At 38.7% G+C, this 22,806-nt stretch overlaps 1 long non-coding RNA gene across 1 annotated transcript; it reads right to left on the reverse strand.

Annotated features, from left to right (window-relative positions):
- Positions 1 to 1,609: 1,609 nt before the first annotated feature.
- Positions 1,610 to 22,806, reverse strand: LOC140624868 (uncharacterized). Its single transcript, XR_012024311.1, has 3 exons — positions 22,522 to 22,806; positions 6,721 to 6,982; positions 1,610 to 1,888 (listed from the first exon to the last, which is right to left on the reverse strand). It is a non-coding gene; the product is annotated as an uncharacterized lncRNA (long non-coding RNA).

A 22,806-nucleotide genomic window follows, 5' to 3' on the forward strand; every position in this document is an offset into this window, starting at 1 on the left:
ATCCATGCAGGCTATGTAGGTTGCTAGAAGGAAATGTCAAAATGAGTCCTGATTTTACCCAGGTCAGGATAGAAAGTTTTGAAGGTGGACTTGGCTACTGCCATGGCCTTGTTATAGTCAATTCCACTATTCACCCATGAATGGCTCAATTTCATGTAAAAATGGGTTCTACTTAAACAAACAAACAAACAAACAAACAAACAAAAAAAACAAACTTAAATGGAATGAGGTTAGGCAGTCAAGTCCCCTAGAGTCCATTAGCATGGGAGCAATAGAACAGCCTAGAATTTTAATACAAAGGTGAAGTAAATTAATAATGTTTTCTGGGCAATAGGTAATATTATTCATTCTGACTCAGATACTTTTTTTTTTCATATTTAAGGGACTTCCTTGTGGAAAACGGACTTGATTTATTATATGTAGCTTTAGGGAGCAAAAGTCAGACCAACGGGTAGCTGTTAGAAATCTCAGAGTAAACTGTTGTCCCATTTTTAACAAATGTACAAGATCAAGGACGGCCTTTGTATACAATAACTTGCTTTCTGGTTTTACCTTATTTCCCCTTCTATTTTCTCTAATTTTTTTACTTAATTTACATTTTATTTTATTCTATGTAATTGTGTATGTTTTCCTAAGTAAGGAGAGAGCATCAACACATAAATAGCCAGTGAATGAAACCTACAGATTTTCTCTCAGTATTAGAGGGGAAAAAACACAATGAAACTTAGTAATTGTGTGGCAGATGCAGTTGGTTGCCAAACGATATATCCATGGCCACAACGATACAGGTACTGGGGTTATACTCTTCAGGATTATTTAAAGATTTGGCAATCTCTTTTATTCTGATGCAAAGTTTTAAAAAACGTCCTATTCTCTATAAATTCTTGGTATAATGAGAAGGAAGAAAGATCTTTTGGAGTATAAAAAGAATGAAAAAAAGATATACCATCAAGATTCCTTCTTGGACATCTCGTTACTAATTTGTGTTGCTTCTGCTAAAAATGGAAGGATAAGACTGACTTTTTCAGTTGCTTCTAAACTGCCTGGATAACAATCACAAATGATTATGCTTAGAATTTTGAAGACAGCTGTTTCATAGAGAACGTGTTTTACATCAGCTCATTTCTGTCGCAGGCAAAAAATTGAGGCAGAAAAAGTTGAAGGACTTGACCACAGTGGCAGCCAATCAGTACCCAAGATGGGAAATAGATTTTCAGCTTCCTGTCATTCGGGCTAATTTGCCATTCACCAGACACATACTAAGGTGTGGCCAAATTCTAGCTGAATGCATACCTAAAATGATTATTTTGATCAGCATTTTATAAAACAAGCCAAATTCAAGTACTTTCTACAATTACGGCTAACGGAAGATATGTAATATCATTTCAAACTGGCATTCAGTAGACACGCAGTCCACAAATAGCCATGAGATTTAAAAATAAATTGAGTCGGAGCTCTACCTTAGATTTAATCTCTATATAATCCTGACATAATTATAGTATTTTTCTGAAACCTCTTTTGCAGATATAGAACTTTTGCAGGTAAGGAACTATCTGTCATTCCATCAGGTTTTCCTGTTTCTCCATTAGTTCTGAGTTAATAACCAGTATAAGAAGCTCATGGCCCCAATTTATTGAAAGAGAATTCAGTGAAAGGCAGTTGCTGTTATCTGAAGAAGGGATGTGCTGCACAGGACAGAGACCAACCATATATGGCTACTCGCATCCATGTGCCTTGGAGAGGAATCAGAGGGGTGCTGCAGGAGAATCTAGGCCAAGATATAAAGGATCAAGCAACAGAGGGGTGCCTGGCTGGCTCAGTCAGTAGAGAACGTGACTGTTGATCTCAGGATTCTGAGTTCGAGTCCCATGTTGGGTGTAGAGCTTACCTAAAAAAATAAAATAAAGGATCAAACAATAGAAGGGAGAAAAGAAAAAAAAAACACACCCGAAAAATGGAGAGAATGAAGTTTGAGAGAGTTCAAGCATTTGGATAGAAGGAAAAACTTTCTTTAGAATTTGAATATTCTATCACCTCCCCCAAATAGAATTATAAGAATTTAATTATAATTCAAAATTCATCTGTTAGAAAATAGAGATAATTTTTTTAAAGTATCAGCTTTCCTGAAAATTTCAAATGTTGTGAGGAAAAACCTTCAACACAAATTATAACTACTGAGTTTTTTATCTAGTTTTAGTTTTCTCTTTTAGTTTTTAAGTATTATTTGGTTTTATTCTTTTATGACCTATTTTAGGTTTACATTAAAATTGAGAGGCAGGTACAGGTATTTCCCACGCATGTATAGCCTCTCTCATTACCAACATTCCCCATCAGAACGGTGCATTTTTATGAAGGATATACCTACCCTGACACGTCATAGTTACCTGAAGTCCATTGCTAACCGTAAAGTTCACTCTTGGTGTTGTAGATTCTATGGGTTTGGACAAATGTATAATGACATAGATCCATCATTATAGTCTCAGAGTATTTTCACTGCCTGAAAAATCCTCTGTGCTTTGCCTATTTATCTCTCCTCCCACTTCTATCTCCAACAACCACTGATGTTTTTACTGTCCCCATATTTTTGCTTTATCCAGAATGTCATCTTGTTGGAATCATGCAACATGTAGCCTTTTCAGATTGGCTTCTTTAACTTGGTGCATTTAAGGATCCTCCACATCTTTTCATGCTTGAAAATTCATTTCTTTTTAGAGCTGAATAGTAATGAATTGTTTGGATATACCACCATTTGTTTATCCATTCACTCACTGAAGGGCATCTTGGTTGCTTCCAAGTTTTGGCAGTTATGAATAAAGCTCTATAAATATCTGTGTGCAGGCTTTCATGTGAACATAAGTTTTCAACTTCTTTGGGTAAATACCAAGGGGCATGATTGATGGATCATATGGTAAAAGTATGTTTAGTTGTATAAAAAAAACATTAACCTATCTTCCAAAGTGGCTGTATTATTTTGTTTCTACCAACAGTGAATGTGAGTTTCTATTTCTATTGTTCTACATCCTTGATAGCATTTGATATTGTCAATGTTCTGGATTTTGGCCAATCTAATAAGTGTGTAGCCATATCTCACTATTACTTTAATCTACATTTCCTTGATTATGTATTTTCATGGGAGCATCTTTTTATATGTATATTTTTTGTCATCCCTGTATCTTCTCAGGTGAGGTGACTGTTAAAATTTTTGGCCTATTTTTAATTGGGTTGTTTGTTTTCTTATTGGTGAGTTTTAAGAGTTATTTGTGTATTTTGGGTAACAGTCCTCTATCAAATGTGTCTTTTGCAAATATCTTCTCCCAGTCTGTGGCTTGTCTTCTCATTCTCTTGGTATTGTCTTTCATAGTGCAGAAGTTTTTGACTTTAATGACGTTCAATTTATTTCTTGCATAGATCATGTCTTTAGTGTTGTATCTAAAAAGTCATGACTATATCTAAGGTCGGTTATATTTTCTCTTATGTTATCTTCTAGGAGTTTTATAAATTTGCATTTTAAATTTAGGTCTGTGATACATTTTAAGTTAATTTTTGTAAAGGGTGCAAAGTCTATGTCTACATTCATTTATTTGCTCATGTTGTTCTCCTGTTGAAGAGACCCTCTTTGCTCCATTGTATTGCCTTTGCTCCTTTGTCAACCAGTTGTCAACTGTATTTATGGGTGCCTACTTATGGGCTCAATATTCTGTTCCAATGACCAACTCATCTACTTTTTTTCCTCAATACCACACTATCTTGATTACTGGAGCTTTATAGTAAGCCTTGAAGTTGAGTCCTCCAATTTTGTTCTCCTCCCATATTGCATTGGCTATTTTGGGTCTTTTGCCTCCCCTTATAAACTTCAGAACAGTTTGTCTATATCCATTAAATAATCTGCTAGGATTTTGAGTGGGTCTATAGATCAAATTGGGAAGAACTGACCTCTTGACAGGATTGAGTCTTCACGTCTATGAATATGGAATGTCTCTATTTATTCGTTCTTTGATTTCTTTCATCAGAGTTTCATGGTTTTCCTCATGCAGATCTTGTATTTATTCTGTTATATTTACACCTAAGTATTTCATTTTTGGGGGTGCTAATATAAATGGTATTGTGCTTTTAATTTTTGTAGTCTGTATCATGTTGAGAAAGTTTCCTCTCTGTTCATAGTTTACTGAGAGTTCTTATCATGAATGGATACTAGATTTTGTTAAGTAGTTTTTTAATATTTATTTATATCATCATGTGATTTTTCTTTCTCTCTCTCTCTCTCTCTTTTTGTCTATTGATGTAATGAGTTACATTGATTGATTTTCAAAAGTTTAATCAGCCTTGCATACCTGAGATAAATCCCACTTGGCTGTGGTGTATTATTCTTTTGATATATTATTAGATTTGATTTGCTAATATTTTGTTGAGGATTTTTTCCATATATGTTCATGAAAGATATTAGTTGATAGTTTTTTCCTTGTTTACTATTTTATAGTAAACAATGACTAGAGAACTGTCTCAACTTGATATAGACTACATTTCTGCATCGTAGAAAGAGTTAGAAATATTTGCTCTATGCCCATCCTCTGAAAGAAATTGTAGAAAGTGGATATAATTTCTTCCTTAAAGATACACAGTTTTGTAAAAAAAAAAAAAAAAAGATACACAGTTTTAAAAAATGCATTAACCTCTCCTCACCCCATACTTATTTGATCATGAGAATCATCATGTGTAAAAATTTAGATTTCCAGAATGTACTCTATCTACTGAGTCAGATCATCCAGGAAAGTTACTTGGTAATCTGCAGTTTCAATAAGCACCCCAAGATGATCTGTAAGATTTGACAAATCTGAAAAACAGTGCATTATAGAGTGTTGCTTAAGAGTCAAAGTCAGAAAAAAAAAAAAAAAAGTCAAATTCAGGGGCATAAGCTGTCTATGGAGGGAAATTACTTGGAGTGGATGCCTTGGCCCAAGATGACCCTCTGACTTTATGGGTCATCCAACACAAACTACTGATCATAATAGATTTATCCCTAAATTCATAGAATTTTTTTTTAAATTCATAGAATATTAATGAAAATCAAATCTGTTCCAAAATGCACCTTCTATTGATTCTCATTGTTTTCAGAAGAACTGCATTAAAATTACCATCATTATTACGACAGTCAGTCTTTATAGGTCCCTCTTTAGCTAGAAAGAGAAAGTTAAATTAACTTTACAAGCCTCATGAAAGACTTTATTTTAAGCCACCACACATGGCTAATTAACAGCATATGTTATACGGAGTCCAGTGACTGCAGCCACAATAGATAATTTATTTAACAACGAAAAGGAGAGTCACTTTGAGGCCAATTTCATTTCTTTTCTAGGGCTAAGAACAGAGGAGTAATTGGTGCTATCAACCATGAGTACCTTCATTTGTTTTTGTATCTTTATCCATTTTATAGCAAAAAGACTCCACCTGCAAAATCTCAACCTTTCTCTTTTTTAAAAAACTAGGAATATGAATGTTATAAAAGAGAGACTGCTACTGTCATGAAAATAGTATGGGGCCTATGAAGTAAAAAACTACACCTTATTCAAATTCTTGCTTATGCTTTCATTTGCTGTGTGACTTGGATCTTTTTATTTAATTTATCAGGCCCCAGTTCACTCAAGATTATAGTTGGGGTACTAACACCTCCCTATATGGAGAATAAATGAGATAAACCATGTATTGTGGATTAGATTGTTCCCCAGTCTTTATTCTCTTCTACCATGTGGTCTTGCATTGCCTAAGGGTAAGTGACATATACTTCCTTCCCATTGATCTGGGCTTCATCATGTGGATCATTTTGGTGGATGGAATATGGGCAGATGTAGTAGTGTGCCAGTTTCAGCTAAGGCCTTAAGAGATCTTGGAGTTTACTCTTTCACTGCTATGAACTGTCATAAAAAGAACATGCCCTGGGAAGCCATTGTCTCTCAACCTAGAATGATCCGGAGTGAATATATGTGGGGAAGTCTTAAAAAAATCCAAACTACCTTGAATCAGGGATGGCCCAGCCAACTTGCAGATCCAGTGGCAAGAAAATTAAATAAATACTCATAAGTCACTGAGTTTGGAGTAGTTTTATATGCAAGTTTATTATAGTAGCAAAAGCTAATTTATTATGTAATACTTCTGATGTAGTAGGCTCACACAACTATTAGATTGCCCCTAAAATATTTTATTTAGTATTCTTTGAATTTAAAATATAAAAAAATAAAATAAAATATAAAAAATATAGAGAGAAGGTCAAATAGGTATCAAAAAATGTATATCTGATATTATAGGAATGCTGGTGGACACAACATGACAGTGCATATGAATGCACAGGTATTAGTGGCATAGAGGAAGTGGGTGGGATATTGAGGCTTTAGAAGGAGACTCCGGCATAGAATTGATAAGGAGACTATAGAGCCAAATAAAAATAGACACAAGACCAAAAAAAAAAAAAAAAAAAAGGAAAAAAAAAGAAAACTAAAGGAAGTAAAGGAAGCAATTCTTGAACAGTAAAAAATAAAATTCAGTTTGGAAAATGTTTCATCCAGATTTTACATACTTTGCAAAGGTACCATGGCAGCATTAAAGAATTTAAAGACCGAGATTTATAAGCTCCCTGGGAAGGTAAGACCCACAGCCATGTGAGCTAACACGGTAATGGTATAGCAGACAATAAGCACAGTAGGAAATGAGAAAATATGTCCACGGTACCTGGCCAGTGTCAAGCACAGAATAAATGTTCAATACACTGTGGGTTGCTTTTCTACCAAATTGACCCAGAAATGTTGGTGGCTTCTTCCCAGTCAGAGACAAAGTTCTTTTTCCATTTGGCCGTGGTTCATTCATTAAAGGTAGGTCCAATATTTTCCTAATCTTTGTGTCCTCAGCGCTTCATGTAAGACACATGGAGAACCGTCAAGAGCTTGTGTTAACAATTTTTCTTCAGAAAGCACCCTTTTCTTCAGAATATAAGCTAAAAGAAAAGAAGTAAACGTCTCTAAAACACCTCCTGAATTAATCAGTGGCAATACTTACCATCTAAAAAAGAAAATTCACTCTCTTAAATTATAAGGGTGATTTATGTTTTCCTATAACTTTGTGAGACTTGTAACTGACCTGCTGGAAATTTCTGGTTCTTGATACTGTGCTCCACCTTCTTATCAAATTAAAAGGAAAAAAAAAGTCTATTCGTTATGGGGAAAATTCCTTTACATAAACACAAAATTTATTTGCTTGATTGGTGTACTTGTTTTACCTAGGCATAAAAGGAGCTAATGAGTCTGGTATTCTTCAGTCTTGTGCACTTTTTTTTTTTAAGATTTTATTTATTTATTAATGAGAGGCACAGAGAGAGAGGCAAAGACACAGGCAGAGGGAGAAGCAGTCTCCCTGTGGGGAGCCCGATGTGGGACTCGATCCCAAGACTACAGCATCGCACCCTGAGCTGAGGGCAGATGTTCAACCACTGAGCCACCCAGGCTCCCTCTTGTGCACTTTTAAAATAGAAGACAAAGACCTCACGCTTTGCCTTATGTGGGTCCTATAAGATATTTGACAGAACATTGAACATGATTTGCACAATACGCTTCACTAAGACCACTAGAGGCAGATCTTATGAGGAAGAATAAGGCACCGTCCCTCCTGAGCTCAAAGAGATTACAGTCAAGGAAGAGGGATTGGCCACATGCACAAAGACCAAAACACAGAAAGTTAAGGTAAAGACTAGAAAAGGCTTGCAAACAGAGACAGCATTTTACATGCAAAGAAGGTCCCAGAGAAACCATGTACCTGCAGTCAAATAAAGTCAAAGAAATAAAGGAATTTACCTAAAATTAGTGCTTAGCTTATCGCCCAGGAACTTGGCCAGAGTTAAGTGTGAAAATTCAGTCTTGAGTATGTACTTTCTTAATGGAGGTTCTGAGAGTCTGCACAGTAAATACAGAAGAGCATTCTCTGCATACCTTAGCAGCCAGATGGGATGTTAACCTGATGTGTTAACGAGTCCTTCCGAAGTTCTTCTGAGCATAGCTGCAGCGCTAGAGTTTAAAAGGCAGTCATCTCAACTCCCTGTCTCATGGAGCAGAGTCCCGGGAATCTGGAGGGCTTTTATCGGATCAGGTAGCAGGAGAAGAGTACAAGGGTTTCTGGAATTGTGGGTCTGTCAGCCTGGAGGCTGCTTGTTTCTGAGGAATGAGCACTGCCTGCATCTACGCTGTGATTAGATCGAAATGAAGATGTTTTCCTGTTAAATGCATTAAACATTCTCCCCGACTCCCTTTCAAATATCATTCATCTTCTGAAATTCAAATTGCTTATCTGTATCTTCTTCTTTTAGGATTTTTCACATTGGAGAATGACAAATAAAACCATATTTGAAGAACTCTACCTATCAGAGCCAAACAGATATTAGCTTAGTAAGGAACAGATTTTTTATATATATATGTCAAAATTCGTTTATTTTTCATATCCACAAAGAACTGAATAAGGGAAAAGGACTCTAAGAGATTAAGGTAAAAAAAAAATTCATAACCACATACAAGGCTGTGACTTTTTGTTCACTAAATTTAGTCTCCTGGCAGTTCCTTTCTGCTTTGGCCTGACTTTGGTGTAGAGGTGGCCTTAATGATAATGATTTGTTTCTTTAAAAACTAAAACAAAAAGAACAGTCTCCAGGCAACTGCATTTAAACAATGTATGCTGACCCCAGCTGATACAGGTTTACCAGTTTTTACAGACCAGCTGTTGATCATAATTTCATTACTCAAAATGGAATTATATAGTTAAAATTAAATAAATCATAGCAAAAACAAAGGTAATAAATTCTCAAGCCACATAACTTTCTAATTATTTTACTGACATCTTACGGTCATTTATACCTTTGAGTGGGGAAATGCTACCTAACAGTGTGCCACTGCACACATCTTTCCAATCTGAATTAATGATGTCATGTTGGTAGCTGGAGGCCAGTTGCAGTGAGAGTATGTATCCCATGGAAATCAGCATATGCTATGATAAAGGTCTGATTTACTGTTTCATTGATTGTCTAGATTTAAGAAAGGGAGGAAGAAAATGTTAATAATGAGGACTAAAGTTAAAAGTATGTCATGTCTGGTGCTGAGGCTGAAAGAGGTTTCCATTTAATGGTTAGCATTTGTACAAAAGTGAGAATTGGCTTAATTGCACATCACATATCACATTTAATGACAATAAGGTTTTTGAGAAAAGAATTCCCAGATCGGGATGCAATCTCATTTGTCCAATCATGGTTGAATTGCACTATAGGTTGGCTATGGATAAAAATGGGTGAAAATCATTTAAAAAATAAAAAAATAATAAAAATAATGGATGAAAATCAATGAAAGCATTTTCTGAGGATCAATTGGCTAAATGGAATTTATAATCAATAGTATTTCATATGTTCTTATTTTTTGTAAATTATGTGCTACACATCTTTTATATCATTAAAATGTGTAGTGAAATTATGTGCACATGTATATGCACACATTTCTTTTTCCTGAGAGCTGCTCGTTAAACATTTGCCAGGACACCAACTGCAAAAGATTACATGAAAGAAAAGTAAAATTTCCTCCCACTCAAAATTTTGAATATTTGAATAAAATACTTCTTAACCAAGTCATTATTAAGCTGGGGAATTCTTTGGCTTTTTTTGATATTGGGAAAAATAAGGCATAAGAGAAGGGGGAAAAATCAGTGGATTAGAAACAGCGTTTAAAAAACACTAAACCAGTGACCCCTCAAGGTCGTGTTTAGTTCTTAACTAAGTGACACTGGCAGTTCATGTGTGACTGGATTGTAAATTAGATTCAGTGGAAGGTTTCTTTTTTTTTTTCCCTCAAGTATTTATTGTCTTTCTCATGAAACATGGATTTATTTTAAAGGTTTTGAATTTTGAAACCCACCCCCCTTGGAGTTTGAGTCAAAGCTTTTAGACTTAGGATGGGATTTGGAAGGATAAAGGGTCTCCCTTTCATCTATTGGAAGGATGTGGGGAAATCTGACATTGGTGTTTCAGAGAAAAAAATAATTTTCGCCAAAGCCAAAACATGGTGTTAAGCAATAGACTAATTCTTTTAGTCAAGGCAATCAATATAGAACTAGAGTAACAATGTTATTTCTTTATTAATTATTGATGAGAGTGAAAACTAATATCTCGTCTATATCTGACATTGAACAAGAATGCTGATTGACAGGTCAACATAAACAAGTCTATTAATTTGAGAGGCTATTCTTGACATGAAAATCTGAACAGGTTGCTTGATAATATTAATATTATTCTATGTGTAAATTTCCATTCTTAGTTATATCTTAATGATTAAAGTAGCCATTCTACAAATGTTACCTGAGAGTGCATTAAATAATATAATTTTCAATCGTAAAAATATACAGCATATTAAGGATGAATTGTTCTGGCTAATAGATAAGATAAAGACCCAGTGGTCACCCTGATAATGTGTAAAATGTACATTTGCATTAATTTCAAGTCTCTGGCACTGCTGATCTCGTAAGGCTGGCTCTCAGTGATTCTGTAGCTGAGTATTCAACAGACTAGAATGTCTTTTCTGCCCAAACCAGTTAGATGTTTCTATGTTCGGAATGTGCCTACCATTACTTCCCTTTCTAAAAGCCAAATTCCCTGAACTTCTAAATAAGAGGAAAGTAAAATGCAGTGCCATTGCACTGGCTTGCACATATTTTGAATATTTTCTTAAGAAAATAAATAAAGCAAGAGAAGTTTGGAGGTTGGTAGAGTTTTGAGGCATGTGGCTGTGGTAAGAGTTGGCATGGAAGTAATATATTTTTTTCCCCTCAGTAATAAATTCCTTTTCCTGATACTCCTTGAATCCTGAGTCCCAGATCACACTCCTATAACCCAGGAAGATCAAGACCATTGAGGCAGAAGGCTGTGTGGTTTTTACAAGGGAGAGAGAAGAGAGCTGGCTGCTTCTCGGAGAGGGACAGAGAAGAATTGAAAAGTCAGAATTGGATTCAGCCATAGTGTCTTCTTAGCCCTAAAAAACTGAGGTGTGAAGGACATTTTAAAAGAAGAAGTTTTGATACTGCAGTTCACAGGATTGTATGCAGGAGAATATTGTCACAGGACTCCAGAATATAGGTTTGTGGACCAGGCACACCTGCCTTGTGGGATTGGTTCTACCAGCTGTGGGTATTGAGCAAGTTATTTAAGATGTTTGGTGCAGAGACAATAAATAATAATATTTACCTCAAAGGGTTATTTGAAGTTGAAGTAAGATACTGTTAGCAATTTGTAGAGCAACTTGCTCCATTGAGCTCTAAATAGCTGGAAGCTACAGTTATGATTAGCTGTAATTAGATATTAAAATTAAAACATAATTTTTTTAGAAATAAAAAAGCCAAACATAGCCTCAAATGGAACTATTAAAATGGACTTATAAGACATCAGAAAGCATTGCATTTACGTATGTTTTTCAAATTTGTATTCATTTAGAATATAAATCTATAATTTTCTAATACTTAGCATAATAAGGGTAACAAAAAGGAATATATAAAATTATTGTGCCTACCTCAAATTCTTACTATCTCAGCTAACTACCTTGAAATGTGACTTTTGTGTTGAAGAGTCCTTTGCTATAAAGGGCATGCACAGTCTTATGGGGTAGGATGAAGGTTTACACGCAGCTTTTCACTTGATTTTAGATGCCGTTCATTGCTTAGCAAGAGATTTGTTCACTTCCTGCTCCCTTATTTGAAATACTCTTTCAGCTCTTCTTTAATTGTCTACTGTAGGATCCTCTTACTGGTGCTTTTTCTTAAAGCATAACAAGTTTGTTCTATAACTCTCCCACATCAACTCACTAAGTGGTAGCATGGGAGCTTCCTAAGTGCCAATAAAATTTCTGAGTTTTCTTCTATCATAGCCCATAATTTTCATAATGTACATTTCTCACCAGAAAGTTTTCTCTCTCCAAGATCTCTTTTTTTTCATATTGTATTTCCTGGTCACTTTACCCCATGTAAAATGATGTTACTACAGTGGAAAATGAAATCACAGCCTCTTAGAAGATTTCTTTTTCAGAGGTGTTTTGTACAAAATAGCAGAAGTAAGTTTGGGCCTGAAGTGGGGGGTTTTGAATCATCTGATTATTTCATCTGAAATTATGGAACAGTTCCTCACCCCTACCTCCAATCTCCAGGCAACTATTTACGTGAGTCAAATTGCATGTAGGAGAGGAATATGCTAGGAGAAAATGTAAGGTTAATGTTTCCATGGGAAGACATAGCGAGATGAGGAAGGCAGTGTGGTACCTGGCCAAGGAAGGTCAGCTGCGTCTTATTTAGAAGTGTCTACAGTAGAAGCTGAGAAGCATACGATCATGAAGGGAGTTTTAGTATTTGGGTAGGCATATGCTTAGAATTTATGTCCAAATGTCCACATAGAGTTGAGGACATTGGTATTTGCCTCAGTTCTGTGATTGTTTTAGCCATGGAGCACTGAATGACAAACTGCCCCAAAATAGTGGCTTAAAGCAGTGATGGCATTTCTTTTGCTCACTTTCTTGGCAATTTGGGCAGAGTTTGGCAGGAATAACTCATTGCTGCTCAACTACCTCTCAGCTGGAGCATCTCCAAATATGAGAGTTGGAATGGCCCTAAAGGTCTCTCTTTTTGCTCATCTAGCAATTGATGCTGGTTGTAGATTGACAGCTCAGCTAGGGCTGTTGGTGGAAGCACTTGGCCTCTTCATGTGGCTTGTGCTTCCTCACAACATGATGGCTGGGTTCCAAGTGCCCAGGTCTAAAGAGCCAAGAGCCAGGAGAAAGCTATGTCCTATCTGTGATCTAGTCTTCAAAGTCACATAGCATCACTGCTGCCTCCCTCTATTGTTTGAAACATCCATAAGCCACTCAGGTTCAAGGAGATGGAAAAAAAGAATCTAAAATAAATAAATAAATAAATAAATAAAGAAAGAAAGAAAGAAAGAAAGAAAGAAAGAAAGAAAGAAAGAAAGAATCTACTTCTTGATGGGGGAGTGGCAAAATCATGGAAGAGCACGTGGGACCAGAGGTAATGGTAGTTTTGGAAAATGCAACCTTCCCTAAAGACTCATGAGATTGTAGAAGTTCATTAGGGTTAAGCAGTTTGAGAAGTGCCAAGGAGACATTAGCCATGTAGGGTTCTCCTGCAGCATCCAGGCACCAGTCTTGGGGGTGAAGTGTGCACGTCTACTGGCTCTTAGGCAAAGATATCATGGGGGAGCCAGATAAGAAAACAAGAAAGGAATGATGCAAGTCTTATATCCAGCACCCTAAGAAACCTTGAAATTTTGAGGCAGTTAGGTGAGTGACAATTATTAGCCATGAAAAATCGTGTATCAGTGCTAAGGTGAATTCTTTGGGGTCATAGGCTGGTAAGGCCTAGAGCAGTGCAGGCTAATTAGAATATCCAAACAAGCACTGAGTAACTTTCCTACAGTACAGTTTTACAGCAGAGATTTTGTTTCTTGATATCGAAAAATTATTTCCCTTCTTTGTGAATCCATCTCTAAAGTGACTCCTTCTTCTTTTTTTTTTTTTAAGGATTTTATTTATTTACGAAAGACAGAGAGAGGCAGAGACACAGGCAGAGGGAGAAGCAGGCTCCATGCAGGGAGCCTGACGTGGGACTTGATCCCAGGTCTCCAGGATCACACCCTGGGCCGAAGGCAGGCTCTAAACTGCTGAGCCACCCAGAGATCCCCTACTCCTTCTTCAAATTGAAACCAGGAAGTACTGAATCCTTCCAAAATCAACAAGTGGTTGTCTTTGTTACCATAATTTCAAAGAAATTCATGAATAACTTGTTATATTTCTTATCTGAACAACTGGTTTATGTTACAACTGCATTCTTGTCTTATCTCTTGTCTGTTTATGTAGATATTAGATATTCTTTTAACCAGTTCATTTCTCAAAAGAGATTTCAGAGCAGTTTGACCTACCTTAGGCTGGCCTGACTATTGGTATAAGTTGACTTTCTAGTGCTTTCAATTTTGCTGAAATCCTGAAGTGCTAAATCCATGTGATAACTTTTATGGCTCTTGGCCGGTTACCGTCACTTACCAAAAGAAGAGTCATTGGTAGATTTGGCAGTCAGATTATATCTCTACCAACTCACCTCCTAGTTTCTCCTCCTTTGCATTAAACATGTTGTATTGAACAATGCTAGACCCCTGGTGTCTAATTACTCTTTCTCGGTCAGAGCGGTTCATGAAGACTGCTGCTATGACTTTTCATGGCAACTTTTGGCAGGAGCTTGTCCTTTATCCTCTGATGACTTCTTTTTTTCTTTTTTTTTTTAAATTTTGTATTTATTTATGATAGTCACAGAGAGAAAGAGAGAGAGAGAGAGGCAGAGACACAGGCAGATGGAGAAGCAGGCTCCATGCATCGGGAGCCTGACGTGGGATTCGATCCCAGGTCTCCAGGATCATGCCCTGGGCCAAAGGCAGGCGCCAAACCGCTGCGCCACCCAGGGATCCCTTAGTTATCTATTGTAAGAAAACTTATCAAAAAGCTTTTTGAAAAACTGAGCAAATTATAGTTCCTGGGTCACTTATGCAATATGCTATAAGTAGATCTTATTAAAAAATAGGGGGAATTTAATAGATTAGAGACAAAGCTATTTATTTGTTTGTTTGTTTATTTATTTTTAGAGTTGTTTCTTTGATTCTGTAAACTTTGTACTACAGGAATATTGTTTTGCCCTTAATTTAATTCTCGATCTACTTATCTAAGAATGAAAACTAGTTTTATTAAGATCTGGCTTCTTGAAGTCTATTGGAAGCTCTCATATTTTTATGATATATGCCATATTAATGGTGGTTTTCAGGCACATTGATTGTGTATTTTAATTACAAATTATATTGTATGATCTACCTGACATAAAAATTCATCATAAAGACCAGAAATACACATGTAAACTTATTGCCATGTACTTGTTGGGCTAAGTTGGCTCACATTTAGTATGTTTGACTAGGTGTGATGGTTAATTTTATGTGTCTGCTTAACTGGGCCACAGAGTGCCCACGTATTTGATCCAACTTTATTCTGAGTGTTTCTGTGAAAATGTTTCTGGGTGAGATTAACATTGGAGTAGCTGTTGGCCCTCCCTAACATGAATGAGCTTCATGTAATCAGTTGAAAACCTGAATAGAAATAAAAAGGCTGACCCTCCCCTGAGCAACAAAAAATCTTTTCTGCCTGACTGCCTTTGAACTGGGGCATCGGCTTTTTCCTGCTTTCAGATTTGAACTGGAATCCCATCTCTTCCTGAGCCTTGAGCCTACCGGCCTTGGGACTGGAACCCTGTCATCATCTCTCTGGGTTCCAGGCCTTTAACCCAGAACCATCAGCTCTCCTGAATCTCCTGCTCGCTGACTCACTTTGTAGATATTGGGGCTCACTGGCCTCTATAATAATAATCTTTATAATAAATTAAGAAATATAATGTGTATAAACATTTTGTTGGCTCTGTTTTCCCGGAGAACCCTGACTTATTAGTGACGCCATTACACTAGGGAACCTCAGAGCTGAAACCACAGCTGCAAACAAATTCTTATTTGTTCTTCACAACAACGTTTTGAGATGTGTATGTATATATATACACATACACACACATCTTTTAGGAGGTAACAAACCTGAGGCTGAACAAGGTGAAAAGGCTCTTGCAATATAACAGTGATAGAAAAGGGTGGGTTCAGGCTATAATGGGGGAAAATTCAAAAACTATGATTCTCCCTTACACAAATGGTGCTGATAAGGAGAGAAAGTGGGGGAGCTGGTCCTTTCAGCTCTGACCATCTGCAACTGGTCTCACCTGCAGGTGGGAGAGGCAATCACATGAGCTGTGCCTGGACTGAGATGGCACTATGAGGGATGGATCATGGACTAGATTTGCTTGAATGTAAACTAGGTCAGGTAATCCACATCTGACAATGCAACATGCTGTCCCGGTGCCTTTTCAAGTAATGAGGGAGATGATACTCAGTTCAACATTGCAATATAAAAGAAGAATCAAGGGGTGCCTGGGTGGCTCAGTTGGTTAAGCATCTGCCTTCAGCTTGAGTCATGGTCCTGGGATCCTTCTCTCCCTCTGCCCTGCTTATGCTCTCTCTGTCTCCTGTCTCTCTCTCTCTCTCAAACAAATAGATAAAAATTGAAGAAGAAGAAGAAGAAGAAGAAGAAGAAGAAGAAGAAGAAGAAGAAGAAGAAAGAGGAGAAAGAGAAAGAGACAGAGAAAGAGAAAGAGAAGAGAAGGAGAAGAAGAATTGAAACAGGGCTCTGGAGAGCATTATCCATAGAGCCACAGGGAACTCTAGGCTTTTTTTTTTTTTTTTTTTTAAGATTCTTTATTTATTTATTTATTCATGAGAGACACACAGAGAGAAAGAGGCAGAGACACAGGCAGAGGGAGAAGCAGGCTCCCTGTAGGGAGCCCGACATGGGACTTGATCCCGGGTCCCCAGGATCATGCTCTGGGCCAAAAGTGGTGCTAACTGCTGAGCCACCCAGGCTACCCCGAATTCTAGGCTTTTATGCAGCTAAGTGCAATGATTAACCATGCCCACAGCTTCCTTCGGGTATTTCCCATTAATACAAAGGCAGGAGGAGTGGGAGGCCATATTCAGTACACAGATACCACATGGCCCAGGAAAGGGGCTCAGGGGCCAAGGTAACTCTGCCATGACTTGTTCAGCGTCTGCAGGAAATATGAACGTGGTTAGAAGCCAAAGAGATTAACTGTAACCAAAACAAAAGATTAAGCCTCTAAGTTAATTGACTAAGTCAATCACAGAAACAACTGCAACTGATAAACGTAAGGGACTCCCTCACTCTTGTCCCTCCATGCCATCATGAGAGGGGGTGGGGAGTGATGTGTCAAGCCAGGCCTCGGGTCCCCTGACTCTACTTGCTCCAGCTCCTCACTGCTGGGGCCAGCGAGGGTCCCTGCTGCCATTTCCCTGAAGCTGCCCTCCTCAAAGTAGGAGCTTCTGGGGCATCAGGGTGGCTCAGTGGTTGAGCATCTGCCTTAGGCTCAGGGCATGATCCTGGGGTCAGGACCTTCTGCCCCACTCTGCCCCCAGGACAGGGTTTTGGATTCTGTTCTATTACTCAGCCTAGGATCTGCTGATACAATTGATAGCTGAGTCCCTGGATTGCCAGATCTGTCCCAGATCCTTCCTTTCTCCCTGATTCTCTTCCTAGGGTACTTATAGTTGCCTCTTTGTCTTTTCTTTAGTAACTCACTTTGAAAAACTAGCCTTGGTTCTTTCTCTTTGGTTCTTAAATTACTTATCAGATGGGTCATGGCTGAAGATCTGACCAGCCCCAGACAGCGTGGTTTAGGTCACACTTTGTTTTCCATGACCTCTCCCATTTGGTTTGGGTAGATTTTATTTCCATGGGACCTGGCCCTCAGTTGAGTCTGAGCCGGGGGCACTGGCCTGACAGGGGGTCTCAGGAGCTGGACCTGAACGAGGAAAGGGATGGGAGTCATCCCGACAGGAGTTGGAGGGAGGAGGATCTAATATCTGGAGAGTTAGGGCTGAATTGGAAACCAGAGTAAGTTTAAGATATTACATCAAGGGCTTGGCAGTAACTGCAAACAGGACCAGTTTGGTGGACAGAACCTGGTAGATCTGCTGAGACTCCGCAAAGGCCTGTGGAAAGCAGCAGAGAACGCGGCCTTCTGCCCCAGTGAACAGTGGAGACGTGGCCTAGGATCATACAAGTTCAGTCTGCGCTTTACCTTGTCCTACTTCTGTGGCCTTTGGCAAATTATGTATTTCCTCTGAGTTTCCATTTCTTTGCCTATAAACTGACAATACTTGCTCGCAGTCCATTGTGAGGATCACAGATAGAGACCATGAAGTTACTAACAGATGTGGAGGCATCAGTGCTCATATGGTCCCTCTCCGTGCAGCTGTCACGTAACCCCATGGCCTTGGGGAACTCATTTCACATTTCTGGGCTTCAGTGTCTTGTCCAATGAATGAAGGGGTCAGGTTAGAGAACCTCTAAGTCCCTAGCCAGCATCCTCGCACCTATCCCTAACTCTCATTTTTGGGCAAGGGAGTCTCGCTTTCCAAGACTACCTTATAGCCACCCAGAGACTCCGGCCCAAACTCACAAATTAGATTAAATCCCATTATTTTTAAAAACCACTTTTGAAACATTAAAGCCCACATATATGTTTAAATAACCTTGTCAAATTTGCTCTCCCTGCAGAGGGCTTTTCATTATTCTTTTTCATTAAAATAAAAATCCCTCTGGTTGACTTTTTAAATGTGTTTTCGTTAGACCTTCAGCCTGTTGTTAACCATTTTCAACCTGATATTAAACTCTGTCCTCCAAAGCCGAATGCCCTGCTACCCCCTGAGACGTCACCCACGATGATGATAGACCGGGCACTTAATATGCTAAATAATAATAATACAAAATCTAAATGTGTAGGGATCACTGGCTGCCCAACAGGGGTCTGTCACTCACTTGCTTTACCAGTAATTTTCACTATAAAATTCTTCACTGAAAGGGGAGGGGAACCACCCTGCACAGATAATGTCTCCGGGCTACAGGCTGTGGTAAATAGGGTATCTAATACCCAGAAAATGAATATGCAGCCTCCAGAGGAACATATGCAGAAAGGGGCAATAGATTCTCAGATTAGGAAGTTTCATACTAAGGCAGAAAGAGGAGTATTTTGCAAGAAAAAAGACTAGAAGTAGTTGACTTCCTTTCTACTGATACACTGCACTCAGTATAGTTTTCCTTTTCTTTATTTCAAAAGTTTAAGTCAAAGGTTTTTTGTTCCTTAACGTGCCATAAACCAAGTCATTCAGATAAGCAGCCCTTTGCTGAATCAACTAATTATTTACTGATTTGCTTTGATCTATTATTCAGGCAGTAAATCTCAGCTTCATCACACTCATAACCTATAAACCGAATGTAATCACCGTTGCAAAAGGAGATAATGGGAAGTTGTCGATTTAAGAGAAGCTTTTCCTTTTTCTCAGAGTCTGGTATGGGATACATAGGCTTTCCAGGTCATGCAGGCAACTGGGCTTGTGGCAAACCCAGTCCACACTCTGTGGCTCTTCTTGCCAGAAAACAATTCTTACCGCGCTTTGGAATTTTATTTTATTTTATTTTATTTTATTTTATTTTATTTTTTATTTTATTTTATAGATTTATTTTTATTTATTTATTTATTCATGAGAGACACAGAGAGAGAGAGGCAGAGACACAGGCAGAAGGAGAAGCAGGCTCCATGCAGGGAGCCCGACGTGGGACTCAATCCTGGGTCTCCAGGATCACACCCTGGGCCGAAGGTGGCGCTAAACCGCTGAGCCACCTGGGCTGCCCCACTTTGGAATTTTAAGTTGTATGTGATACTATTGTGCTTTTATGTTAGATACGCCTCTGTTCATGAATTAAAATGGTTTTTTTCTTTGCCTTTTTTTTTTTGAGCGTAGCTTATGGAATCAGTACTTTATAGTAAAATCTTTATAAATGTTATCAGCTTCACCACAAAGTTCTTTATTTTTTGACTCCACTACACTGAGAGATATTTCTGCACAAGTTTCTTTTTTTTCCCCCTAATTCATCTGAACAAATTGGGCTTATAAATTAGAATTCCCCTGCAATCTATTAAATCCACATCAGTCCATATGTTCAGAGTCAGGAGAGCCATCTGTGAGAATGATATAGGCCACCATGATTACTTTTACTTTAATCTTTGTGAAATCACAATTCACTCTCCATTTGGCTTTAGGGAAAAAAAATCAAATGATTCTATAAAGTAAAAAATATTTTGACTATTGGCTTTCCTTTGAAATGCATTATTTTATCATCTCTTTCCCTCTCTACTTTCTCTCTTCATATCCTTGCATATGTGGACAGGTGCACTTTGCCCTTATTCTATGCTCTCGAGCAGTCTGGGCATGGAAGGGATTCCGTAAGACATTAATTCCGAAGCATTCAGATCTTTTATGGACATTTCTCCTTCAGTCACTGCCAGGGTATCTTTTAAGATTCTAGGCACAGTAAGAGAGCAATCGATCTTATTAGATTAGCTCTTCATTAAGCAATGTTCTAACACACATTACTCAAGCTCTATCATTTGGCCTTAGAAATAGCTGATCATCTACTTGGAATGATCTTCCTTTGTGGTTCTTAAGTAATTTACTATCATGTCCTTCCTCCCCACTCAAGCCCCATGTAGCAACTTTTCTTATAAGTTTTATCTGGTTTCCTAAGTGTATCTATACTTCTACAGCCTCAGGAGTTGGGTCAGAACAAAACTTCCACTTTTCTCCTACATTATTTTCTGTGCCAGGGCTTTGGAGAAAGGTGACTTTTGGCCTCCTTCTGAGAGCTAGGGGTTTGATAATAATTAACTCTCTTGATAACCAGAAGGCAGTGAGGAATTTGAAGGCCATGGTACCTGTTGTGTAAACTGGCCAGTAGCCTGGTCACTTGTTTTTTTAATAAAAGGAAAGGAATGATTAAATTGTATGCTGATCTTGTCTATTGCGAAAGGATTCCTGGTTTAAAATTGGATTGGAAGGATCTGGTGCAGCATAAATGAAACTGGTTGTTTGTGGCAGCGCATGAGTTTTCTTAGTCTTTGGCTCCTCAGAGCAGAATTATATGACTTTGCAAATAAGGAGGTAGTTGGTATTTAAGTTCACTACCACTACCATAAAAATTAATGAGTGTTCAGACTTTTATATTACAGGCAACTCCAGCTACCGACAAAATCTGACCTAACTCAATTGCTTTCAAAGTTCATTGCAAAGTGTTTTTGGATTTGCATCGTCTGCCTTCTTACTAGCAGGGATCACCCTTCTGGCTGCTTGTTCCTTAACTTTCTGAATAACTTCTTTCGTGAAATGGAAAGAAATATAGTTTCTGCTCATTAAGGTTGTAATAGGATTCAATGAGGTCATTTGAGAGGATTCGGTGAGATAATATATGTAACCTCTTTTGGACTGTGCAAACAACAAACCAACAAACGTCAACACCCTTGGAGTGTTAGGTATATGGATTACATGATTCAACCGATTGAGATACAAAGTCTGGGAGGGAACTACTCTTATTATTCCAGTTTCACAGAAGAGGGACTTGAAACACAGAGAAGTTAGACAAACTGCTTCGGCCCTCCAGCCAAGAGGCAGAACAGGGACTGGAAGCCAGGAAGTCCAGGCCTTCATGCCATGTGAATCCCTACAGGCAGCCATGGGGTGGGGGGGTCACTTTCTCATAGAGGAGGGCTTGGAACTCAGGAAGGGAAGTAACTCGCACTTGCCTCCGACTCCCTACCACCTGCAGATAAGGAGGTAAGTGTCATGTCATGCACATTAGCGGCCAGTTCTTCATGGGTTAGAGGGAAGCAAAAAGCAGGTTTGGATGCGGTTATGCCTGCCTGCGGTCGCTTGCCAGGGCCCTGCATGCCGTCCCAGGGAAGCGGGTAAATGCCCAGGAAAGCTCAGGGAAGATCTGAGGAGCCAGTGAGGCCTCTGTCTGGAAGCACATTTGAAAAATATGTTTGCAATCCTTCTAGCGCACCTGCTGGCTGCCTCAAAAGATGAACTGAGTTTGTGCTCGGAGGCTGTAATCCCTGCTGGGCCCATCTCCAACCTGCTGGCAGGAGAGGCAGGGTTAGCATTCCCCATCATCCGAAGGGGTGCCAGCTGAGGAAACCCTCTCTGCAGATGGTACCGCCAGACCAACACAAGTTAGGAGAAGGGGTTGTGGTGGGGAGCAAGGGAGGCAGGAAGAGGGAAAGGACAGGAGATAAAAGAGAATTAAGGAAAACAGCATAGGGGGATCCCTGGGTGGCTTGGTGGTTCAGTACCTGCCTTTGGCCCAGGGCATGATCCTGGAGACCTGGGATCGAGTCCCACGTCGGGCTCCCTGCATGGAGTCTGCTTCTCCCTCTGCCTGTGTCTCTGCTTCTCTCTCTCTCTCTCTCTCTCTCTCATGAATAAATAAATAAAATCTTAAAAAAAAAAAAAAAAAGGAAAACAGGGTAAGAAGCCTGGCAAGTAGCCCAGCACTGGAGGGGAGAGTGGGTCTACAAGGAACCCAAGGGTCTCCTGTTTTCCTGCTTCTGAGGAGAAAGCAGATTTCTTCCCCTCAGAATCCCACACCAGCCAAAAAAATAAAAATAAAATTCATTTGAAAAATTAAATTATGTCTGAGGAGTAAGCACCCCCGAACAGGCCCTGGAGGTCAGAACAATCAGGATTTAAATTAATTGCTTAATGGAAAAAAGAAAAAAAAAAAAAAAAAAAAAAAAACAAAGAGCCACATTTCTGAGAACAATGCTGATAATGCGCTAAAACTAGGGTTTGAAATGAATCGAATTGCTGGTTACAAGAATTAACGCCTTATAAAGAAATTGTGATTGAAATCCCCGAAGTTAAGTATTAATTCCTTAAAGCAATTGGTAATTAGTGAAGAACTGTGCACTCACAGTCAGTATTACATTCAGCACTTAATTACACCCCGTCTCCCACTGCTTCCAGCCGTTGCACGTCCGTTAGTCTGGTCTCCCCGAACCCGATCAGGACCTCGGTGGGAGCCGGGCCGCGATCCCTTCTTGCATTGGTGGGTCCCACCAGCCCAGGCCTCAACATCCAGAAATACTCAAAAGTCGATGGGTGCTGATTGGGATAAATCTTGGAGCTTAGAAAAAAGTGGCCTTTGGAAGGAAAATGTGTTTAGTTATCCCAGTGTGGCGGGAGCAGGGCATGTTCCT

Source organism: Canis lupus, chromosome 35 (assembly GCF_048164855.1).
Source record: "Canis lupus baileyi chromosome 35, mCanLup2.hap1, whole genome shotgun sequence".
Taxonomy (NCBI): domain Eukaryota; kingdom Metazoa; phylum Chordata; class Mammalia; order Carnivora; family Canidae; genus Canis; species Canis lupus.